Below are 11322 nucleotides of genomic sequence, written 5' to 3' on the forward strand. Positions count from 1 at the left end.
CTCTCGACTAGATGACCAGATCATCATCACCCATCTTCTTTATCTCCCTCACAAGATAGAACTAACTTCTAGGGGCTAGCTGGGTGGTGCAGTGGATTGAAAACCATGCCTAGAGACAGAATGTTCTAGGTTCACATCTGGCCTCAGACACTTCCTATCTAAGTGACCCTGGGCAAATCCCTTATCCCCAGTGCCTAACCCTTTCTGTTCCTCTGCTTTGGAACCAATACACAGTATTGATTCTAAGGCAAAAGGTAAGGGTTTAAAAAAAACAAAACTTCTAGACTGAAGATTTAGGTTTGTTAGTTTTTACAAACTCTACTACAAAAGCCAAAGTATTAATTTCAAATGTGATCCATATATATTAGTTTCAGTGATTAGAAAATTAACAATTAATCAATCAGTAATCAAAAGACAATTTCACAAGAACCCATTTATGTAAACGTATTTAGAGTAGAACTTTTTTGTAGCAGTAAACCACTCAAAACTAAAGTATTGCCCATCAGTTGGGGGATGGATGAAAAATAATGGCCTATGGATGTTATGGAACATTAAAACAATTTTAAGGTAATGATTTCAGAGAAACCTGCTGTTTTATGAATCAATGTGAAATAATGTGAGTGGAACCAGGGGGAAAAATTTAAATAACAATAGTGAGAAAATGAACAATGTGAAAGCCTTAAGAACTCTGATGAACACAATACCCTGCCATTTCTCAGAATAGATACAGGAACATAGGAGGCATTTAATACATTTTTATTGATTGATTGATTTAAAAAGCAGGCTACCTGCCTTTGATAGAAATGAGATGAATTCAAGATTCAGTTGAGAGATAACTTTTTAATAAGTCAATATAATTTCAAGAATTCTGCATTTTACAATTCATGTTCTCTCCCTCTCCCTCACTGCCCAAGATGGAAGATAATATATGTTTTGTATGATGTATATTTCCATGTTCATGATATTATGAAGGAAGGCATATATTGCTTACAGTAGAGAAAAATTCATGGAGGAAATAAAGTGAAGAACCATGTGCTTCAATTTGCATTCAGACTTCATCATTTCCTTTTTGTCAGGAGTCACTTGGAATTGTTCTGAATTGCTGATAGTTACATCATTCACAGTTGATCAACATGTATTTATTATGAGATATCCCTTTTTAAGCATAGCCAATATAAAAAGTTTGTTTTGGAACTTCCGGTCAAGATGGAGGCATAGAAGCAGCGAAGGTTCAGACCTCGGAAACCCTTCCTTACCGATCACAAACAGAATGCTCCTAGGACACCGAAATTCAAGCTGAACAACAGGATAGACCTGGGGAACCCTCCTCCTGGACCTGGATCAAAAGGTACCACACCCCAAAAGCCAGAACCCTAGATCACTCGGATCTAAGGGGTAGGCAAAAGGAAGGTCCCAGGACCCATCCCCCCCAAACGAGAGTGCTGAGCCCATGGCAGCAGCAGGAACCTCAGGGCTCTGAGGACCCACCTTGAAAGCAACCTGAGCCAGTCTCCAGGGTGACCAACACAGATGGCAGGGAAACATAGAGAGAAGGGGGAAGCCTGTAGCACCCTGGCTGGGTCCTTCCATCTGAGTCTCAAGGGAGGTCTCAGCTTTAGGGAACCAGCTGAATCCAATCCCATCAGGAGCCCTCAAAGCTACCAAAAGGACAGAAAACTCAGGGCTGGTAAAGGAGTTGCTCCAAAGAGCTTACCTTGAAAGTAACACGAGCCAGTCTCCGGGCATTCAATACAGACTGTGGAGGATGAGGTTGTTTTTTTTTCCTTCCTTTTTTTGGCTCGGGGATCATTCAGCCCATACCACCTGAACCTAATCCCATCAGGAGCCCTCAGAGCTTCTGAAAGAGCAAAAACCTCAGTGCCGGTGAAGGGCTTACCTTGAAAACAACCTGGGCCAGTCTCCAGGCATTCAACACATATTGTGGAAGAGGAGGTTTTTTGCTTCAGGGCTCATTCAGACCAAACCAAGTGAACCTAATCCCATCAGGAGCCCTCAGAGCCCAGGCAAGCCACAACCTCTCCCCCCTTATAGAGCAGGGTCTTCTGAAAAAACAGAAACCTAGAGGTGAAGTCAAGATGGCAGCCTAGAAGGAGCATAGACCTGGCAGCCTGGCCAGATCTTTGGAGATCCTCCATATTTCCTCCAGCCTTCCAGGAAGTTTAAAACTCAGAGTAAACCCAGCCCAACTAAGCTGAACTCAATCCCATCAAAAGTCTCCAGAAGGCAGGGAAGCCCAGGCTCCCCATCCATCCTCATTGACTGCTGGACTTTAAGCCAATCAAAAGCCCCCAGAGGACAGGAAAGCTCAAATCCCCAACAATCCTCCCCCAGAGATTACATCAAGAGATCTTCTGTTAAAGCTCCAAGAGGGGAGACCGATAGAAGTCCCCAAAAAACAAAAAATGAGAGGAACAAGAGCACAGACAAATAGAGGGAGTAAAGAAAGGGTGAATTTGAACAAACAACAGAAACAGAAGAAAGGAACTACAATAGACAGCTACTACTCAGCAAATGGAACAGAGGGAGATCAGCAAATGATAAACCAGAAATCCCAGTGAATTGGATACAGGCTGTGGAAGAACTCAAAACACAACTAAGAGAGGCTGAAGACAATTGGGAAAAGAACTTAAAAATTAAGATAAGTCATCTGGAAACAGAGGCACTTGAACTAAAACAAGAAAATAGTGTCCTGAAAGCCAAAATCATCCAGCTGGAAAATGAGGTAAAGAAGATGAAAGATGAGGCAAAGAAGATGAAAGACGAGGTAAAGAGGATGAAAGACGATCTTCAAAGAAAATCAGACCAGAAGGAAAAAGATGACCAAAAAGCCAGAAATGAAATCCAATCTTTAAGAACCAGAGTGAAACAACTAGAATCAAGTGACCTCACAAGGCAGCAGGACACTATAAAACAAAACAAAAAGAATGAAAAAATTGAGGAAAATGTGAAGCATCTCATTCACAAAACAGATGATTTAGAAAATCTTTCAAGAAGAGACAATTTAAGAATAATTGGACTACCAGAAAACCATGACAAAAGAAAAAGCCTGGACATAATAGTAGAGAAAATTATCCAGGAAAACTGTCCCGAGATCCTAGAACAAAAGGGGAAAGTGGAGATTGAAAGAATCCACAGATCACCCCCTGTATTTAATCCCCAACTGACAACACCAAGAAATGTTATAGCCAAATTCAAAAACAATCAGATGAAAGAACAGATATTACAAGCTGCCAAGAAGAAGCCATTCAGATACCATGGAAACATGGTGAGGATAACACAGGATCTGTCTGTATCCACACTGAAGGACCAAAAGGCATGGAATACAATATTCCAGAAAGCAAGGGAACTAGATCTACAGCCAAGAATAAAATACCCATCAAAACTGACTATATTCTTACAGGGGAAAGTATGGTCATTTAACACAACAGAAGAGTTCCAAGCATTCATAAATAAAAGACCAGACATGAACAGAAAATTTGAAGTCCAACCACAGAACTCAAGAGAATCATCAAAAGTAATTAAAAATTACTTTTTAGTTAAAAAAAGAGGGGAAAAAACAACAACAACAACAAATTTTTAAGAGACTCAATAAGTTAAAATGATATGCATCCCTATAAGAAAAGAGGTCAATGACAACTCTTAAAAACTGTTGTTATCACCTGAGCAGCTAGAAGAACTACACTCAGAGGGAACAGTGACAAACTGTATAGGATGAAAGGACAAGACATAAATAGGTATATAGATATATGCATGCATAAATACATATACATGTGTATGTATATATATATGTGTGTATATATATATATATATATATATATACTATGACTAGAGCTAAAAAAGAAAAGAGGTTATGACTAAAAGAAATGGGAAAAGAAACAAATGGGGGTAAATGTATATGTCACAAAGAAGCTCATGGCGGGGGGGGGGGGGGAGAACATCGATACACTAGAAGGGTAAAGAGGTTGGAGACAGGAAATACTCAACTCTTACATACTTTGAAACTGACCCAAAGAGGGAAGAACAATCCAATCCATTGGGGAAGAGAATAGATTTGCGCCCTATAGGGGAGTAGAAGGGTAAAAAACAGACTGGTGGGGAGGGAAGCAGTACAAGGGAGGGAGAGGGTGGGGGGAATTTTAAAAAGACTACAGGGGAAAATAAGGGAGGGAATCAGAAGGGAGAGGGTAGAAGGGAAGTACAAGGGGGACTGATCTAAAGTAAATCACTGGACTAAAAGGTAGAGCTGAAGAAGAAAGGTTAGAACTTGGGAAGGATATCAAAATGCCAGGGAGTCCACAAGTGACAGTCATAACTTTGAACGTGAATTGGATGAACTCATCCATAAAATGTAGACGAATAGCAGAATGGATTAGAATCCAAAACCCTACCATATGTTGTCTTCAAGAAACACACATGAGGCAGGTAGACACCCACAAGGTCAGAATTAAAGGATGGAGTAAGACCTTTTGGACCTCAACTGACAGAAAGAAGGCAGGAGTGGCAATCATGATATCTGATAAAGCCAATGCAAAAATAGACCTGATCAAAAGGGATAGGGAAGGTAATTATATTTTGTTAAAAGGGACTTTAGATAATGAGGAAATATCACTAATCAACATGTATGCACTAAATAATATAGCACCCAAATTTCTAATGTAGAAACTAGGAGGATTGAAGGAAGAAATAGACAATAAAATCATATTAGTGGGAGACTTGAACCAACCATTATCAAATTTAGATAAATCAAATCAAAAAATAAATAAGAAAGAGGTAAAAGAAGTGAATGAAATCTTAGAAAAATTAGAATTAATAGACATATGGAGAAAAATAAATAGGGATAAAAAGGAATACACCTTCTTCTCAGCACCACATGGCACATTCACAAAGATTGACCATACATTAGGTCATAGAAACATGGCACACAAATGCAAAAAAGAAGAAATAATAAATGCAGACTTTTCAGACCACAAGGCAATAAAAATAATGACCAGTAATGGTACATAGAAAACCAAATAAAAAACTAATTGGAAATTAAACAATATGATTCTCCAAAATCTTTTAGTTAGAGAACAAATCATAGAAACAATTAATTATTTCATCGAGGAAAATGACAATGGTGAGACATCCTTTCAAACCTTTTGGGATGCAGCCAAAGCGGTAATCAGAGGTAAATTCATATCCCTGAAGGCTTATATTAACAAACAAGGGAGAGCAGAGATCAATCAATTGGAAATGCAAATAAAAAAACTTGAAAGTGACCAAATTAAAACCCCCCAGCAGAAAACCAAACTAGAAATCCCAAAAATTAAGGGAGAAATTAATAAAATCAAAACTGATAAAACTATTGATTTAATAAATAAGACAAGAAGCTGGTACTTTGAAAAAACAAACAAAATAGACAAAGTACTGATCAATCTAATTAAAAAAAGGAAGGAAGAAAAGCAAATTAACAGCATCAAAGATGAAAAGGGGGACATCACCTCTGATGAAGAGGAAATTAAGGCAATCATTAAAAATTACTTTGCCCAATTATATGGCAATAAATACACCAATTTAGGTGATATGGATGAATATATACAAAAATACAAAGTGCCTAGACTAACAGAAGGAGAAATACAATTCTTAAATAATCCCATATCAAAAAATGAAATCCAACAGGCCATCAAAGAACTTTCTAAGAAAAAATCCCCAGGGTCTGATGGATTCACCAGTGAATTCTATCAAACATTCAGAGAACAGTTAATCCCAATACTATACAAACTATTTGACATAATAAGTAAAGAGAGAGTTCTACCAAACTTCTTTTATTACACAAACATGGTACTGATTCCAAAACCAGGCAGGTCAAAAACAGAGAAAGAAAACTATAGACCAATCTCCCTAATGAATATAGATGCAAAAATCTAAAATTGGATACTAGCAAAAAGACTCCAGCAAGTGATCAGAAGGGTCATCCACCATTAACAAGTAGGATTTATACCAGGGATGCAGGGCTGGTTCAATATAAGGAAAACCATCCACATAATTGACCACATCAACAAACAAACCAATAAGAACCACATGATTATCTCAATAGATGCAGAAAAAGCATTTGATAAAATATAACACCCATTCCTATTAAAAACACTAGAAAGCATAGGAATAGAAGGGTCGTTCCTAAAAATAATAAACAGTATATATCTAAAACGATCAGCTAATATCATCTGCAATGGGGATAAACTAGATGCATTCCCAATAAGATCAGGAGTGAAACAAGGATGCCCATTATCACCTCTACTATTTGACATTTTATGAGAAACACTAGCAGTAGCAATTAGAGAAGAAAAAGAAATTGAAGGCATCAAAATAGGCAAGGAGGAGACCAAGTTATCACTCTTTGCAGATGACATGATGGTCTACTTAAAGAATCCTAGAGATTCAACCAAAAATCTAATTGAAATAATCAACAACTTTAGCAAAGTTGCAGGATACAAAATATACCCACATTAGTCATCAGCATTTCTATATATCTCCAACACAGGTCAGCAGCAAAAACTAGAAAGAGAAATCCCATTCAAAATCACCTTAGACAAAATAAAATACCTAGGAATCTATCTCTGGAGACAAACACAGGAACTATATGAATACAACTACAAAACATTTGCCACACAACTAAAACTAGACTTGAGCATTTGGAAAAACATCAACTGCTCATGGATAGGACGAGCCAATATAATAAAAATGACCATCCTACCCAAACTTATTTATCTATTTAGTGCCATACCCATTGAACTCCCAAAAAATTTCTTTACTGATTTAGAAAAAACCATAACAAAGTTCATTTGGTATAACAAAAGATCAAGGATATCCAGGGAAATAATGAAAAAAACAAACAAACACAAATGAGGGGGGCCTTGCAGTCCCAGATCTCAAACTATATTACAAAGCAGCAGTCATCAAAACAATTTGGTACTGGCTAAGAGACAGAAAGGAGGATCAGTGGAATAGACTGGGGGAAAAAGACCTCAGCAAGACAGTATAAGATAAACCCAAAGACCCCAGCTTTTGGGACAAAAATCCACTATTTGATAAAAACTGCTGGGAAAATTGGAAGACAGTGTGGGAGAGATTAGGAATTGATCAACACCTCACACCCTACACCAAGATAAATTCAAAATGGGTGAATGACTTAAACATAAAGAAGGAAACCATAAGTAAATTGGGTAAACACAGAATAGTATACATGTCAGACCTTTGGGAGGGGAAAGGCTTTAAAACCAAGCAAGATATAGAAAGAATCACAAAATGTAAAATAAATAATTTCGACTACATCAAATTAAAAGGCTTTTGTACAAACAAAACCAATGTAACTATAATCAGAAGGGAAACAACCAATTGGGAAAAAATCTTCATAAAAACCTCTGACAAAGGTTTAATTACTCAAATTTATAAAGAGCTAAATCAATTGTTCAAAAAACCAAACCATTCTCCAATTGATAAATGGGCAAGGGACATGGATAGGCAGTTTTCAGATAAAGAAATCAAAACTATTAATAAGCACATGAAGAAGTGTTCTAAATCTCTTATAATCAGAGAGATGCAAACCAAAACAACTCTGAGGTATCGCCTCACACCTAGCAGATTGGCTAACATGACAGTTATGGAAAGTAATGAATGCTGGAGGGGATGTGGCAAAGATGGGACATTAATTCATTGCTGATGGAGTTGTGAACTGATCCAACCATTCTGGAGGGCAATTTGGAACTATGCCCAGAGGGCAATAAAAGAATGTCTACCCTTTGATCCAGTCATAGCACTGCTGGGTCTGTACCCCAAAGAGATAATGGACAAAAAGACTTGTACAAGAATATTCATAGCTACGCTCTTTGTGGTAGCCAAAAATTGGAAAATGAGGGGAAGCCCATCAATTGGGGAATGGCTGAACAAACTGTGGTATATGTTGGTGATGGAATACTATTGTGCTAAAAGGAATAATAAAGTGGAGGAATTCCATGTTCCTGAACAACCTCCAGGAAGTGATGCAGAGCGAGAGGAGCAGAACCAGGAGAACATTGTACACAGAGACTAATACACTGTGGTATAATCGAATGTAATGGACTTCTCCATTAGAGGCAGTGTAATGTCCCTGAACAATCTGCAGGGATCTAGGAGAAAAAACACTATGCATAAGCAAAGGATAAACCATGGGAGTGGAAACACCGAGGAAAAGCAACTGCCTGAATACAGAGGTTGAGGGGACATGACAGAGGAGAGACTCTAAACGAACACTCTAATGCAAATATTAACAACATGGAAATGGGTTTGAATCAAGAACACAGGTGATACCCAGTGGAATCACACGTCGGCTAAGCGGGGTGAGGGGGAGGAGGAAAAGAAAATGATCTCTGTCTTTAATGAATAATGCATGGAAATGATCAAATAAAATCTTATAAAATTTAAAAAAGTTTGTTTTGCTTGAGTATGCATACTTATTATTTGTTAAGATGGTTATGTGAGTTTACTTTTTCTTTCATCTAGTTTTCCCTACCTACACAATATTTGGGGAGTTGGGTGCAGTATAACAGAGAAAAATAATTGGAAAAAATAATGAGAACAGTTTCAAAGATTATTCTAATTGTTATTGATTATGATGACTAATATATTTCAGTGTTTTTCAAAAAGCAGTAGCTTGCAACAAGAGAGGGCCATCATTTGAATTAATAAGCCCTGGATTCAAGTCCAAGTCTAGCATTTGATAATATTGTTCAAACTAAGAAGAGTCATTTAATATCTTAAAGGAATCAGATATCTCTTTAAGATTCAACAGTCAAGTTATAGATAATTCATAGATCTGTATTGGTGGAAGGTATTTCTATGCTAGATGTTCTCTTTCCCCCTTCCATCCAGCCATCCTAACACTAATGTAACCTCCTCTCAAAAATCAAAAGTTTATAGACAAAGCCAACAAATAAAAATAGGTGACTAGGTGGACATTTGACTGGACTTAAGTAGTTTTAAATATAGCTACTTGTTTTACTAGTCCTGCTATTGTTTTAATTTAATTATTAAAATGTTTACTATCTGCATCAAGTTGCCCCTTCCCTGGAGAGATTGACACAGCTTCCAGAGGTAACCAATTTAAAATCAGATGAGGTTTTTTTGTTGTTGTTTTGATTTGTTTTGTTTTGGGGATGAATATTTCTTCACTACTATTTTCAAAGCAGGAAGAAAAAGTTAAAAGTGTTCTTTTCATGTTAGCAATTCATTAAAAGTAATAGTACATGGATTGTCATTAGTGCACATGTAAATTCTTCTCCTATATAGTAGAATAAGTGTGTTATCAAAAGATAAAACAGTTTAAAAATCAACCAAAGAAGAATTGGCGTATTTTTAATCAATTCTACATACTTGAGTGCAGTTTCTTGGGAGCACATAGCCAATTTTCCTGTTCACTCTGAATTAATGATGTGTTCTTACAACATTTCTTCATTTTAAGAGGATCTAATTGGCATCCTAAAGATATGTCTTTATTTGAATAGAAATGCATGACAATTAAATCCAGGAAATATTGTTACATCTAACTGGGGAAAGGAGATCAGAAAATGTCCTCTTGAATTCAGTTTGTGTATATTTTTCTTAAGTATATTGTATATAATAGTCAAATTATATGTATATATATATATATATATATATATAATTGACAAATCAGAAAACTTTGGTTAGTTGTTAGTTGAAGAAGTTCAAAATGGAACCTGAAATAAAACGAGGTCTGCCTTTTGATTCAAATGAATAGGAAAAAAAAACAGAATTAATATGGATATTTATTATTGGATTTTTTTATTCATGTTCTCAGTCTCTATCTTTAATTAAATTAGTTACTGTTTAGAACAGGAAAAGACTGTACAATCTCTCAGATTAAATAAATCACTAGATGAAGTGACCTCATTTAAAAACTTATTAGTAGGCCCACAGAGTCAAATCAGATTAGTCATTGAATCTCTGTGTATATCATATTCCAGCAATTTGTTCGAAGTTTAAGATTTCACTAATGAACTGGTTGCCTGATCTACATGATAAAGAAGAACAAATATGTCTCACCTTTTTTATTGAATGTATGAAAAGAACCCATTACCTTTGTTAAAGGTAAAATTTAGGGGTAAGTCTGAATATAGTATTATAGAATTAAGGTGAACAATGCAGGGGATGTGTACAAAAATATTTTATATAGTATAAAGTCAATTTGCTACATTGGTCTCACACTATAAAACTGGTGCCATTTGATCATTGTTCCTTTCGATTCATTCTCATTTAAATGAACCTTTGAGTATACCCTGAGTAATCATATTTTTGTTTGAGGATTTTTTTAGTAAGATTTCAAAGTTCAAAAGGATCTCTAAAGCCATCTAATGAAAATCATCCTGGAAAAAAAAAATCACCACAAATACATATCTAACAAATACTCACCAAGCTTCTGTGTGAAGGTGTCCAGTTGCTAAAAATTAAACTCAGTAATAACAAAAAAAAAAGAACATTATGAGACATTCCACTGTGTTCTCCTGATATAATCTCTCTTATAACCATGTGAATTTCTTTTATCAATCAATAAATTGCATTAAGGAGAATTTTTGTATTTTACATTTAAAAATTAAAATACATGACCTCAAAAATTCAAATTACTGAAATAAGTAAAAAAAAGCATGTTCTCTCTCTTTTTCATACACAGAATGTATGAAGATATTTGTTTTCCTATTTGCCTTAAATATGAGGAAAAAAGATATAAAATATATTTTTAAATAATCTCCTTACTTCTACATTTTAATTGTTATGTTTTTAGTCTGTAATCAAATTTATATTTACTAGTTCCCTTGGGCCCTTTTAACATTTTGCTTTAAACTTACCTAACATTAATATTATGAAGCAAGTTTTTTTGCCTATTCTCTGACTGTTTTACTTAAAGGTTTCATGCATAAAACATTTTATTTTTATGAGAAACAGTTTGGGAAGATCAATTCTTTCACTATGAAGGATACAACTGCACACACGTCATTTTAAGAGGAATAGCCTGCTGTTTTCATACTTTGGTTATTTTAAAAATAAATCCTGAGATTAATTCTGTGCTCCAAAACTCAGCATGCTCTCTATCTACATTTAGAGAAAAAATATTTGAGCCTATTTTATGAAATGGTTCTAAGGCATTTTGTATTACCTAATTTAGTAGTCTAAGACTTCCTACCCATTTTCTATGAAGCTTAATGGCCATCTTCCATATTATCAAATAGATTTTTGTTTTTACATGTACATTTTGATTGCAAAATTTCCACT

This window comes from Monodelphis domestica, chromosome 6 (assembly GCF_027887165.1).
Source record: "Monodelphis domestica isolate mMonDom1 chromosome 6, mMonDom1.pri, whole genome shotgun sequence".
NCBI lineage: Eukaryota > Metazoa > Chordata > Mammalia > Didelphimorphia > Didelphidae > Monodelphis > Monodelphis domestica.